The sequence below is a fragment of the Musca domestica genome, unplaced genomic scaffold (assembly GCF_030504385.1).
Source record: "Musca domestica strain aabys unplaced genomic scaffold, Musca_domestica.polishedcontigs.V.1.1 4, whole genome shotgun sequence".
NCBI classification, from domain to species: domain Eukaryota; kingdom Metazoa; phylum Arthropoda; class Insecta; order Diptera; family Muscidae; genus Musca; species Musca domestica.
In genome coordinates, this window is record NW_026712328.1 from 17994314 (window position 1) to 18010066 (window position 15753).

At 34.0% G+C, this 15753-nt stretch overlaps 1 protein-coding gene and 1 long non-coding RNA gene across 3 annotated transcripts in view; one reads left to right on the forward strand and one right to left on the reverse strand.

Moving 5' to 3' along the window:
* The window catches only part of LOC101893689 (RYamide receptor), a 449765-nt gene that overhangs the window by 388066 nt on the left and 45946 nt on the right, over positions 1-15753 (forward strand). The gene's annotated exons all lie outside the window — the stretch shown is intronic.
* Positions 13744-14573, reverse strand: LOC109612017 (uncharacterized). Its single transcript, XR_002194255.2, has 2 exons — positions 14156-14573; positions 13744-14070 (listed from the first exon to the last, which is right to left on the reverse strand). It is a non-coding gene; the product is annotated as an uncharacterized LOC109612017 (long non-coding RNA).

The window sequence follows — 15753 nt, forward strand, 5'->3', positions numbered from 1 at the left end:
CCAAAAGCTACTCATGGTAGGAATGTTCGGTATTGAGACAGCGACCCAAAGCTCCAGAAGGAACAAAACAACGAATTTCTTGTAGGAACAGCGAAATGAAGTTCCTTCCCAACCGGAAAACCGAAGCTTTTGTAGAATCAAAAGTTAGAGTAATAGTGTGCTTCAGCCATACGGACATACGAATACTGCTACTTCTGTTTCAAATGGCCTGAGACGAATTTCGATCTAAGAACCATTGGTCTTATACCGCTAATTCGAAAAGGCATATCCTCCCTGTGCCCAAAAGCTAAGCGTAGAATTATTGAATATTAGTAGTCTTCATCTCATCAAAGGATATTTGCCCTAAAAAATTAAAATCAGTTCAACGAAGGAAATACTGGAAATTTTGCAATTTATTGATTCGATTTGCACATCTCTTGCTCTCTCTATTTGTGTCTGTAGATTTGCGATGTGTCTGTTTCCTCGTGACCAGAAAAAAACAGTTCACACGTGCTTTTTAAATCGAACAGAGAAAAGTTGGAACTTTGTCAGACGAACAAAATGTTTGAACAAAGTTTAACGCTTGTTCCTTTGTTTACACCACTGGCAAGAAATAATGCAATCTCAGCACGAAGTTGAAGTTCATCTGGCCATGGCTGTTGCTGTCATCGCTGGCGTGTCTTGTTTTTTTCTGTCGTTTTTGTTCACTTTTTGTTGTAGGTTATAAAATGGCCATCATCTCCCGGTTTATATTTGTTTCCGAAGTATATTTTCCCACTCTTCATCTTAAGTTTTTCCAAATGGTGCTAATGGTGCAACATTTCCATTTTTGTGAGTTAATTTTCGTTTTCTTTTCTTTGTCAAAGGTAATTCGTTTTCTTACAATGTAGTAGCGTTACGATGTCCATTTACCTTCAGTGAGACAAAACAATGGGCTAAAGGCATTTTAATCATAGTTTGATGTAGTTCGCTTGTGATCGATTTGATTTTAAGCATTGCAGAAAGGTACGTTTGCTATTAATCATTTTAACTACTTTACGTAATATTAGCGATTATTTCAATAATTTTTTATTGCTAATTTACAAATAGAAACAATTATATACTCCAGTTCCCAAATTGTTGCCACGTTTAAATATTTATTTGAGTGGTTTTCTCCCACGGTGCATTGTTCATATTAAGTGTTCTGTCCATTTTTACTATACAGTAGGGACACTAAAAGGAAAATTCTATCGTCCTCTTTAATTAAAGTTACCAATTAGTTTCAGCTTCTGCTAAAAGGACAGCGAATAGTACACAAATTTTAGCCAGTTCCTTGCACAATAGTTTCATTGGAACAAGTTTCCTCATTAGCGTTTCCTGCAAATTGTTTTTTCTTAATCAGTATATTTTGGAGGCGATTTGGATGTTAGAATATTTTTCCAAAAACTATAACTCCTACTAATTTGCTTGAATACATTTTCGTAAAACTTACCTGCTTGCTTTGTTTGTGACGTTCGTGAATAAAAATGTGGACAGTGGTTGAAAAAGAAAATATTATTGTATCTTTCAAACGTATGGCCAGGAAGGATATATAATTTTATATGAACAAAATAGTTTCCGTCTGTCCGGTTGGTGCGCACGATAACTCCTGAAAAGTTTATGACAAGCTTAGATCAAGCCATAGTGGTTCACTTCTTCATGTTTTTTCTTTCATTTGTTTGGTCCAAGGACGAACCGTAGTGGGAATAATCGGTCAAAATTTAGAAAGAGCTTCCATATTCATTTATCACATTTACTGTGTGACCAAATTTATAAATTTAATATAAACAGAATGGGATTCGGCATACGACCAAATTGAGCCGGAAAACAAAGATGTCATATATAGCTATAGCTCTAATCTTCAGATTTCAGACCACTTCGGCATGGAAGCAAGGTATCAAATTTGGTGAAGATCAGTTAAGGTATAGCCGTAGGTCCCATATATATATCTCATCCGATTTAGTGTTTAGTCCCTCACAACCGTAAAATGCTCACCACAACAACGATATTTAAAGCCAGCTTTCAGATAAATAATATAAATACATATGGATATTGCTCCCATATATATCTTCATCCGATTTCATATATGTTCCTCCCAAAAAGTGTAATATCAGCTCAAATAGGCTGGATTTTGATGAATATAAGTTAAGGTGCAGAGGAGGATATACCCATATAAAATATATTTCATGTTTAAATAATAACTGCGTTAATACCATAATACGCATTCAAAAACGATTAAAGTTAGTATAATTTAATTCTAATATATTCCCCATAAAAATATGTATTTGTTAAAGGTAATTCTACTAAATATGCAAAGCGGTGCAGGGTCTCATAAAGTCGGTTCGCCCGACTTTTGGCCTTTTTTACCGTTTTTTTTTTGTACTGATGGATGAAAGTAACATGAAATTTTATTTCGTTATTAGATCCTGTTAAAATAAGAAATATTTCACAAAAATATCATCATACACATTTGGATTATTTCAAAAATTATTGATTTCTGATCTTTTTTGGTATAGCCCCGAATTTAAATATTATTTAACTTTCAGTCATATTTTCCATTTAATTTCTGCAATAGATAACTACTAAAGAGCAGAATACTAATAGCTATAATGAGTAACATCATGTTGTCAACAGACTTAGATATGGGAACTTTATAGGATTGTGTGATCTCAAATTTAGTATGGCTTCTTGATATAATAGTACTAGCTGGCCCGGTCCGCGTTGCCGGCCCGTAGTTTTTGTCTATAATGCATATTTGTCAAAGCATAATTATTCCACGTACTGGTCGATTAATTTTTAATTTTTAGTCAAATAAGCAGTAATTTGGAATTTACTGTATTTTGTACCCCTCAGAATTGAGGGTTGAATGATTTAAGAATAGCCAAAGTTAATTACTTTTTTAAACCCATTAGCACCTCAGATTGTGCATTAGAGTCTTCATAAGTCCCCCTAACCATGTCGGTCTGTCTGTCCGGCAAAATGTGTACTTGAGGGGGTACTATTACATTGAGAAAATTCTAAAATTTGAGATATGTTGAAATTTTTGTGTAAGATTTTCACCTCTCAAATACACATTTTTAGCCAAATCCTTTGAAATATTGTAAAATCAGGAAGTACCTTTATATGGGCACTACGGCGTAACATCGACCTACATTGAAAACTTTCTTCACCCCTTATAATCCAAGATGATGGTTCCTTCAAATAGAGGCCAAATCAAAAATATAGCAGAACAACATAGCATGTCAAACTGAAAAAAAAATTCACGTGATTTAAATAAGTAAAAATAGTTTTATCCACCTCATAATTGATGGCATACTGATTTCAGAATAGTCAAATATAATTACTATTTTACACCCATTACCGTAAGATGGGAACTAATTTTATTTGTCATTTAAATTGTAAATTGGAGACCCCATAAAGTCCATATTTTTCATCATAGTATAATTCAATGACGATTCAACAAATATTCGGTCCCGTGCTACTTTCTTATATTTGTAATTTGTTCATGTTTTCACAATTTATTTCATATAGATGTACACCCCAAATCTACGTTCCCAACCAATATTCTCTTGGGGGTTACAAATTCAATAGAATACAAAATTTTCTTTTCTGACCAAACATAAGATGTGAAAGTGGACTTGGGGATACTCCAAAGTGGGGACTTTACTTAAATAAATTTTCTATATGGCAATTATCTGTATGATGGTTCCTTACCCCAGGGTAGCATAAATACAATTTTTTACCAAATCAATTGATGAATATGGTCAAGACCAATATGGGCCCTACTCCTACTCTACCCCCTTAGAAACAAAGATGCCAAATAATGGCCAAAAATAGAAGAAAGTAGCCAAGACCCCAAAAATTGCTTAAATCATACGATGCTTATATATGATCGATATCAAGACCTGCAAAAGCGATTTAAGGTATCTTGAATGTTCGGGAAGAATTTCTGGAAGGATAGAAATCCTTTTCTTACTAAAAGTCCCATTCGCTCTACTATTTTGCACCCTTTATATTTGATATTTTACTGATTGTACTCCCAACAAAATTTGCATTTTGAGCTCTCATTGGACGGATTATTGTCACATGAAAGAAGTAGGCCCACGCTTTGAAATGAGCCCCATTAGTCTTTTTTGATCATTTTTGTTTGTTTAAATGTGTGCGCATCTTCCAGCTGAAGCACGATGTAGGCCCTGGAGTTGAAAGGTAGATGTCAGTTATTTCATTTTTTTTGGTGAAAAATTGTATATAGTGAAAAATTATTCTTTATTTTGTTCACAAAAAATCCACTGAATTCAATATTATAATACAAATTGAAAAAAAATTGACAAAAGAAGAATAACAAATTGAAAAAATCTTCAACTTGTTCGCTGATTTTTTACAGCAACTGTTTAAAGATCCTTAAATAGTTTGTCAATGTACTTTTATTTTAAAATTCAATTCCATTGAAAGATTTTTTCGATATTTTCCCGATTTGAGAATTTTTGCAATGAGATCTCTTTTTCGTGATTTTTTAGCGATTTTGAAAAAGTAATTATCTTTTAACTTTGGTGTGATCGCGTTAAATTATTTCGATATCATCTATTCCATTTCGCGACCACATAATTCGGTACTACACTTCCATGTAACCCGCTATCAATTTCAATTCTCAAAAAATCAAGTCAATTAAATAAATTTTTATTAATATTCGAATTCAAAAATAAAATATAAAAAACACTACAAATATACATTAGAAAAAAAGTAAGTCAAAATGGAAAAAAATCATGCAAAATAAAACATTGCTATTGTACATTTCAAAAGTCAAAATGAAAATGTTAATATATCACATTTCTACGCGATTTTTTGGATATTATCCTTTTCGGATAGGAGACAATTCCAAATTTGTATAAATCATTAAAATCAGTTTAGCGGTTCTAAAGTTATAAGCGTAGTAACTAACACAACTTCCTTTTATATATATAGAGAATTGTCTATTACAGGCAAGCGCAATGTACCCACTACTTTGTCACCTTAAAAATTTTAGATTCGTTTCAACAGTTCGTGTTAGAACTTTTTAGTACTCAAAATTCAAAATTTGTTCAGTTTGACAATCGTACCAAATTTTCAGACTTTCGTGGTTGTAAATATCATTTAAGTTTTTTCTCTTTCGGAAAGAATAATAGCAAAATGTTTGCCCTTTATACTAAAAATTATTGAAAATTACTTTTGAAGAGTATCGAGGAGCATATTAGTTAAACCATTGCACAATGGACTCACATCCAATTTTTCTGTCGAAAACTATTTTAATGTCTCCATATGTAAACCCTAGAAACTATTAGAAACTATTATTTATACCTCACCAAATCCTAAATTTTGTATAATTTATCCAAAACAATCTAGACACCAACAGTGATATAAATAACTTATATCATCGAAGTAACGAATATCGGGAAGTATAGTTATATAGGGTCTATATTTCAATTTAGACCAAAATGGACAATTCTTTGCATGGATGGTTCCTTTTTACTGAGAATAAACACTGTCAATTTGCGGAAAATTCAGTTGAAAATCACGACAAATACCCCCAAAAAAATTAATCCTGCACCACCATTATATGGGGATTGGTGACCAAAGAAGTGCACAGAAGTGCTAATTTTCAATCGGGAGCGAGACTTGCTCGTGAGTTAGTGTGGGAACACTCCCGAGTCTCTCCTATTTGGAAAATAGACCAAAAGCTTGCTCTTAAGTAAAAATGAGTGGAAGAGGGGGAGAATTTTGAGATTGGTCGATTTTTTTCTACCCCTTCTCGTTAAACTCACTTTTTGTACAAATTTGAGCGAGATTTTCGAATGTGTGCTAGAACCTTATTTCGATTAGTTAGAAACAGAATGACAAACTTAATACACCCTCCATAATATAATGGAGGGTATAAAAATAGCTGACTAACTGTCTCTGGATTCTGTCTGAATTTGGAATATTATATCCCTTAACATTTGCAGGTTAATGACTCGAAAACACTGTAATTTTAATTTTACATATTTATAACGATTTTGCCACACAAAACATTGTGTTGAAAGCGATAATGAACTGTGTCCTTGAATACCTTAATTATAGAAGTAACACCTAGCAAATACGCCGTTGAGAAAAAATTAGCTGATGGCTAAATGGCTTACAGGCCAACTAATCCAAAAAAATATTTATTTTGCAAATATGCAAACAGTATGATAAGTTTAACGTCCAACATGACCTTTTGTTTTAAAACAAAAATATGAAGTTCTTACCACACAAAATACAAGTCAGTATAATATACATTTAAAACGCCAGCAATGTTTTGTATGAACCCATGAAACAAAACTTCCAAATAATTTTTAAACCCCATGCGAATCAAAAGGGGGAAATTCCCCCCAAGGTGTTACATCGCTCTACGTGATTATCTATTCATCCATGCCACGCAAGTTTTATCCTCACAAAGTTAAGTGTTTTTGTTATTGTTTCGCCCCCCTGTTTTTATTAAATTTGTTTCTTCTGAAAATATGAACAATAAAAATAAATGGAATTCCTTTAACGGGTAGCCAAAGCTATTATTTTTTTTATCATCCATTTTGCCTTTGACATTGCCAATAACAAATATGCAAAATAAAGGCTTAGTGCCCTGAATGTGGCACAACACTACGTCTATCTCCATTTGAAATTAATTCTACAAGTGGCAAAAAGGCAAATGATGACCTTTTCCTCTTAGGCAGTGTTTCAGCAAACCCTGTGTCATGCGAACGTATATGTTTGGGTGTATGTTTTACACAAATTGACGAAGAGAAGAAAGGACACATATATGAATCGATGGAAACATGTAAATGTACATACATTACTATGTGTGTACGAACGTATACATTTACATCTTTAGTCATATTGATCTTGTTTGGAACAAAAAGTCAAAGACATTACTTAATTTTTTGAATGAATAAATCTACAGTGAGAAGCCTGTGTGTATTACAAATGTTGTTTTATTGTGTCTTTTAAAAGAAACAAACAACAAAAACTAACAAACAACAACAATATCTGAGATATCGAAACCCTATTATATAAATAACAATAAAAACGTGGTTTTAGGAAGATATAATTTCTATAACTTCCACCATGGACGGATGGTATTTAAATTTTGTCATTCCAATGTAAACTGCAACTCCAATATATGAATATACACATGTTCGTCGTGGCATTCAAAATCCATTTAGCTTCACGTCGAACAAACTAATTACAAATACGATTACAAATGTCCCTGCAAATCTGTGTTTATTCTATGACCATAAAATCTTCGACAAATAAGGACTTATATATATATATATATATATATATATAAGTCCTTCACATTCATATATATATATATATATATATATATATATATATATATATAACATTGTTTGGCTTGTTTGTTCGGGATACAATAGTATTTTGTTGTTGCAAAATGGTCAGGCTTAATCCCTTTATTGTTGTTTTTATAAAAACAACGTTTGTTTATTAGTAGAGAACGATACAAATGTATAGTGGTGTAGGGTATCATAAAGTCGGGCCCGCTCGACCTTTGACTTTTCCTTACTGGTTATATCTATGGACGCGGATTCATGTACAGTTGTGTGTAATATGTCCTTTAAGTAGGTATGTTGTTTGTAGATTAACCACCTGTTTCTCCAACTATAATTTTCTGGACTACGTTTTTTGCCTTGGGTATTAAAACTTTCTTATCTAATTTCAACATAGGACTATGTAGTTCATAAATCAACAATAACCACCTGACAAATATATAATGGCACCTTCAATTGCAATTAGGCAAAAAATAATGAGTTATTCCAAAAAATTTACAGCGCAAAATAACTTACTTTTATCCTATGAGTAACGAATGCACACAGTCGTATAAATCGATTAATCCATTTTCCTATTGTGTTATCAGTAACAATGCACTAAATAATCAAGCAAAAGAACTCTTTCCTCAAAGAAAATTGGTAATTGAAGTACGCAATAGGCACAGCCTTCTTTAGCAGATAATTGACTCCGCAGATCACCGTTATCGTACAGCCTCCATGTAACTGAACCCACTGATAATCGGTATTTTTTAAATAAAGAGGAAGGTTTTGAATTAAGATTTTTTAAATAAAGAGGAAGATTTTGAAAATGTTTTTAAAGGGCGGAGGGTATTAAATTACAAAAAATCCGTTGAAAAAACTGTAAAGGGGGTTACCGTTATATTGAGGCCTGTACGAAGACGTGTACCTGTATATACAATTTTTGTCATAGGTCATTACTATATTCAAATGTGAAATATAAAATTAATGTCACTAAAATCATCAAAATACTGAACCTGTAACTGTATATGGAACTTTTCTGGCATAGGCTGTAGTAGAAATGAATACAATTGTGGTGAAAATGTCGCTAAAATAATCAAACTACCGAATATCTAGAGGAACATTTACATGAGGACTATACGAAGCAATGGGTCTGTGTGAGCAATTTTCTGTCATAGGACGAATACCCATTAGGAACTCCAAATTCAAAATTTGAAACATTTTCGGTGAAAAGTTTGATACAAATCATCAAAATACAAAATAACTTGAGGTACAGTTATATAGGGACTATACGAAAACTTAGACTTATATTGACAGTTCTATGCAGCGATGTCCTTACATAATGGGGGCATGGGGGCTATGCACCTACATAGACCATTTCGTTCGGAAGGTAGAGTGATTTCTACATACGAATGGACACTTCAAACTATCATAGACTAAACTACCTACACTCCAAAACTACCATATATTTAAAATGCATTTGACGACTTTAGTGCCGCCTAATTATCGACGTATATAGTCATCGGTCCGTTGTCTTCACTGTTGCTATTTGTCACAATTTTTGATCGCATAGATGATCTCTTTCCACATTCCACGTCTGAACCATCAGTAGGAGTCCAGAAGTCCCTGTTAAGTATGTAGGTAACATTTGGTTGGAAGTTTAAACCGCAGTGATATGAAGTCAATGGTTTTGACATCACATTCTATACATTCCACCCAACTTAAAGAGTGTCATCAAACTAGAGATCCATAGGTTAGAATCGGACGGATAATTAACTGTTATATCCATTTGATTATATGCGGTTTAAGACCCATCTTTTTCCTAGAATAGAGCGTGATTAAGCCTCTCTTTGCGTGCTGCTCAGTATTCTTCTTCCAGTTTAGGTGGTGGTCAAGAACAGCACCGAGATAATTGGTTTAACGTGATTCCATCTACCATTGGTGGTGAGAATTCAGCAAATTTACGTTTCCTCGTGAAGAGGAAGTGTTCTTTTTAGATGGGTTTACACCTAGTCCATTGCTGCTCCCCACATGGATTGTGTAACGAGAGCTGCTTGCATTAGATCTGCAATTGTTTGCACAGATCCACATCGTCTTCCTAAAAAACAACCTTTGCTCCTGTTCATTCCAGATCCTTGACCAAATCGTTAATTACAATCAACCACAATAATGGTGAAAGTACACTGCCCTATGGTGTCCCCTGGTCTAAATATCCGCTTTGATGATTCTGCTGCTGAGGCAGGCTGTGAGGTATAGATTGACCAGTTTTCCGTTCGAAGGTTGGGATCTTGTTTATCCAATATTGTTAGTGCCGGATCCAAGTAAGGTGGTGGCACCGTCCTGACAGTATCATTCAACATCCTTCTTCAAGGAAAAATATCTCCCTCAGACGGTCCTCTATAAGAAGCCATCGATTTTTGCTGATTTCACTTTGCTTCTCAGTTTTGTGAACGATCGCTACACGAATGTTAGTTAGTCTGGGAGTATTTTCTATTCCGTCCGTTTTGTCTTGAAGATTATTATTTGGTGGTTTCCACATGGCCCTTGCCAGACTTGAAACCTGTGGGGGTTCTTGGAACCGTCCTGATCATAATCGGTTTGCTGGCGGAAGGGGTTGAATTCTCGGGTTTTGGCAAGGAGGTGGGTACAGTACCATGATAACAGTATCTTCCGGCGGGGGATTTCCTTCGGGGAAACTTCCTGTTTTCACGACCTTCAGTCATTTGTAAAGGGTAGCTGCAACCTTTTTGCGATGCCCTTTTTAAAGAATATCTCCCTCAGACGGTTTTCGGTGAGCAGCCGTCGACTTTGGCCAAATTTACATTCCTGATCAGCTTTGCAATGATTGCTATGCGGAGTTTAGATAGTCTGGGAGTATTTGGTTTGAAGATTATGATTTGATGGTTTCCATGGGACTGAAACCGACCTGGCAAGGAGTGATTGAAACCGGAGGTTCTGGCAAAGAGGTTTGTACAGCCGATGAATTTTTGGCCGCAGGGTGTGGTTTCTCAGTCGACCGTCTTCAACGTTTAACGTGAAAAAGATTCCGCTTACTCGGAACCGCCGAACCGCAATTTCTGCTCTTTTTCGCAAAAAAAAGTTGTTTTAAACTATTTTATCTAAATGTGACATATTGCCAACGTATTTAAAATTTTGTAACAATAGGTGTTAAACAATTTCAAGTATGTTAAATTTATTTTACACCTTAAAATCTTGTCATCAAATTTCCTAAATCTAAATCGCATGTTAAATCCTCATACTTTGTTAACTTTAAAATAAATTTGGAATATACCAAGCATTTTTATTGCATTGTATGCTACAACTCATACATGCTCACAAACATGTATCTTATTTACATATCCTTGATAAAATGAATGAAATTTTTTGCCCACACAAGTATTATCTGCTCAAGAGCCGTAAGTTCTTGTCGTTGATCTTTCTTGCACAAAAAGTCAACAACAAAGCTTACAACTTTTTTGTTACACATCACCGAACATCTGTATGAATTGAAGATGGTATTTTTGAGATTCTTTTTTTACCATCAGTTTTATGCAAAATCCCCATATCCCCAAACAAAGAACGGAACTAACAGAGTCAACTTTGTTTTGTTGGTAATTTTATTAGAGGTAATTTTGCTAACTAGTTTCTGCTGATATACCCTTGGGTGTTCGTATTAGAATTCGATGTCTTCCGGCATGTGTGCCATAGTGGTTGTGAGACTGTTACACTATCATTATGCTGTAGTGGAAGTCGGCCATTGCTAGTCAGCAAATTGTGCAAATTTGAAGGTCTGGGGAACACTTCCAAGCGTTTGTAGGGAACTTTCTTTTTATTACATTTTCATACACTCTAAATATTTTGGAATAAAATTAGGCCTAAAGGCAAATAATAAATAAATGAAATGCTTTGGAGAGGCCACAGGAAGTAATAGAATGGCGATATAATTTTCGTCTAAATTTATTTAGAGGCGAAATTAACAAGTCTGCTAAAAATATGCTGTTTTTTGTGTACAGAATCGAATTGGTATATCGAATTGGTAAGATATAAACCATTACAAAGATTAGAACTTTTTTCTGATCCATTCAGAAAAACAACTTTTTTGTACTTGTTTTTAATTTTTCATTTTATTCGCTTAAAATTCATTTCTCACAGTGTACAAATCCGTTCATATCTATCCGCATTATTTCTGGCACACAATTTTGCATGTCAGCCACCCTTTTATGTCACAGACAAAGAATTTCAAAATGAAATTTCTGAATATTTACCAAAATAGTGCTATGTTGGTTGTTGTTGGCCAAATTTTGTTTTGGGCATATTCAATGAAGTTGAACAATGCATACTTGGTTGATTTCACAGAACTGCACTTCATTGCAGGGCTAATTTGTTGAACTATGCTTTCTTGAATTGTTTCAACAACCTACTAACCAAATATTGCATTGCAAACATTTTAATCCGCATCAACTGTAAATTGAGTATAAGTGTTGAAATTTAAATATTTAATCTAAAATTGAAAGAGAAGTTGTGGCAAAACTAGTGCTGAAGGCGATGAAGTTAATTGCAACATGAAAAAGAGAACAACAGATTTATAAATGGAAGGGCAAAGAAAATTTTATTTAAAACAACAATTTGATGAAAATCATATTTATTCAAGTTTAAAATCGGACAATTTCTATACCTTTAGCCTTGTGGCTACGGAGGGTATATAATTTGAGACGGTCAAGGCGTCAAGGCCTCAACGAAATAACTTGTTTCGACCCGAAGTCTCTTTGGGCCAAATCCGTTTCAGGACATTTGGAGTCGATCTAGGTGTGTCAGGTTGGTACAAACAATAACTAATAAGGGCAGTATCCGATTTGGCACAAACGTGGTACATCGTAATATTTGTATTAAACATAGATCGAGTTCGGAGATATGCAATATCGGTCTACTTTCTAATACCTCCCATACGTATGCATTCTGAAGTAAACGACGATGTCTGTCTGCTGTAATCACGTTATCTTTCGAACGAATTGAGATAAAAGGCTAAAACGTTGCGGGGATGTGTATTCTAAGACGATTTAGCGATGTCCGTCTGTCTGTTGTAATCACGCTATCTTTCGGACGAATTCAGATAGAAAAGGCTAAAATTTTGCACACATGTTTATTTTGCCAGTAGGCAGGTTAAATGGGTCATGTAGGTCCACGTTTTCATATAGCCCCCATATAACGGTACCTCCCGATATTCGGTACTTTGGTGATTTTAGCGACATTATTCACCAGAATTGTTTCAAATTTAGTATTTGAAGTTCGAAATGGATACTACAGCCTAAGACAGAAAATTGTCTGTGCAGGTCCACGTCTTCGTATAGGCCCCATATATCGGTACCTCCGATCTGGTATCTTTTTGCCTGTTACAAACAACTGCACAAAGACATAATACCCGGTCCACCTTGTGGTGAAGGGTATAAAAATCAGTATGTTCGGTCGGGCCGTACTTTGACTACCCACCACAGTTTGGATGTAATTAACAAATTTTAAAAAAAATTTCGAATGCATGGATATACGAAGACATGGACCTGAATAGGCAATTTTAGGTATAGGCCATTAGAATATTTAACTATGAAATTTGAAACAATATCAGTAAATAATCTCGCTAAACTCATCAAGATACTGAATATAGAGATGAACCATTATATGGGACCTATAAGAAGACAATAGACAATTACCATGCCATTATATGGGGACTATACGAAAACGTGGTCCTGTAGTAAATTTTCTGTTATAGCTTTCAGTACCAATTAGGAACTTTAAATACGAAATTTAAAAAAAATCAGGTGAATAATGTCGCTAAAATCTTCGAAATACCGAATATAGGGAGGTACCGTTATAAGGGGGCTTTACAAAACTGTGAACCTATATAGCCCATTTTCAGTACCAAAAGTATGGTGGAATATTATTGAAAATACAATTTTTTATTGTAATAAATATGATAAATATACTCATTCGTTTCTTTCGACTATTTTGCTAAAACCTCCATAAATTATAAACGAACTATTTATAGGATTGCAGAACAAGTGATTTTACGTCGATCTGTATATATATGTAAGATCCTTTGGGCCCCGCCTAATTTTAAGATTTGTTTCTGGGCAAAATAATGATGTCCGCCTTTTCCGAACATCATTAATGTATTATTCTGGCAATCGGTTTAGCACAAAAAAACGGTAAATAGCATAGATATTTCGTTGGATTTAACGCGTGTATACCTGTTTGTTTAGATTATACCAACACATCTCCCGAATAAATTCCATCCATCCAAAATATGAGATATTGACTAATAAACACTTAATTTCAGCAAACGATGTTAATAGAACTATTTAAACATTTCACAAGTTTTTCTCAGCTTCAACGATTTTCGAATACTCCCATATACTTTCTTATAACCAACGACAAATCAAAGACTTTTTAATTTTATTTATCATCTGCCAAATATAAAATGCAAATATGTCCGTTCATCCTTCCACAATACAAGCCATAAATTTGATTGATTAATACGTCAACGACAGACATTAGGGAAATTACAAATAAACAGTTTTATTTGCGGACATTTTTTTTGTTAACCACAAAGATTTATTTACGGTTATCATCCACTTATAACCATCTGCTTGGAGTTTGCAATGTCTGCTCTCTTCCTTCTTGTACGCGTCAACGGAAATATAGCAATTTGTTGGTGTTGTGGCGCGAGATTTGAATTTCTTATCGTTTTTAGTGACTCATATACCTGAACGAAGAAGAGAGAATTTGAACAATGTACGTGATTATTTTTTATGATAATCTTTTTGCGTCAAGTAAGTTATTGTGTTTACTTTTCATCACCCATTTTCGTGGTTTCCACTCTGTTTGTTGGATTTTTAATGACTTTTTATTTTTTGTCTATTTATTTTGAAGGCTTCTTTAATAAATTCTTCTATGAAATTTCCACATGAAAGACCTTAAAAAGGCACGACGACATTAATGTCAAATCACTCAAAAAGCCTTTATAGGTTTGAAAAAAATTGGATGGATACCAACTGTGTTAAGAAGATGTATTTATTTTTTCACGAGGGTTAGTAATTTCGGGAAAATAAGAAAAACATGCCAACTCTGTCGAATTCCAGTTAATATTTGACATGAAAGAAATTCATGGTGCCTTTGATCAATTTGATGTCGGTCAGGCACTTGTAAGTGCGTTACAAAATAACACTTAACACAATTCCAGCTAATTTTTGGCAAGGAACAAATATATTTATCGAATGCCGAAACGAGGTCAAAAGAAAATACATGTATTCAACTTGTAACGATAATCAGTAACATCTGTTGATGAATTCTGGTGAGGCTTCATATGTTGTTTCCTTAAGTAGAAAAAAATATATATTTTATATAGTTAATATTAAAGTAAAATACATGTAATGATGTTTTCTCTGCTTTTGCCGGGACAAAATGTGTACCAAAAGAGAACGTGCTATAGTTGGGCGGAGATCACCTTGCCATAACTTCCTTCCAATGCATACACTTAAATTAGAATTTTTTGGCACACCTTCATTTTTGTCAAGGTTTTAAAGAATATACAATTACGATGAATATCGAAGAAAATGTGAGTAATAGCGGTATGCTATTAAAATTATACATCAAAAAAAAAAAAAAAAAACCAACATGGATTTAAGTCTCCTTTGGGCTCAGGCGCGAAAAGTGAAAATTAATTTTTAGTGATTGAATACTATGAGACTATCTTCTTCTTCTATATCTATAAAAGAGGAAAACGTTTGTATGTTTGTTTGTTTGTAATTTATGGAATGGAAACCACAGCTCCAATTTTCCTGAAAATTTTCAAGTATACTACAGCATTGCCTGAAAGTAACATAGTCTATATACATTTTTGAAATTCCACTTGAAACTGGAGATATAGCATCAGAATCGGAGGTACCTTCGAAAAATGTAGATTTTTTATGCCTATATCTATTGATCGATTACAAATATAGTCTCCACATGTGGAATGAGTGACGGGATTTGATCGGAAAATATATTTGCCAATTTATATTGAAATCGGCTCAGATTTGGATGTAGCTCTCATACATATTTTCGGCCAATTTCACGTATTTAATGCAATAAACACGCTGTGTATACCACATTTCAATGAAATTCCTAATGTGTGATGGAATTTGTCTAAAAAATGTGCTTGCCAAATTATATTGAAATTGGCACAGATTTGGATATTGCTCCCATATATATCCTTAATCCGATTTCAGGTTTATTGTGCAAATAGTGGCTAATATCAGCCCAAATGGAATGAATTTCGGGACGTACGTTTCCATTTACTTCCTTACAGGTTTGTAATAGTAAAATCCAGCTCCGCATTACAGTATGCTCTACGGCTTTACGGTTACGGCTTTGGGCATTTCTGGTGCCGATATACTCGTTTATATAG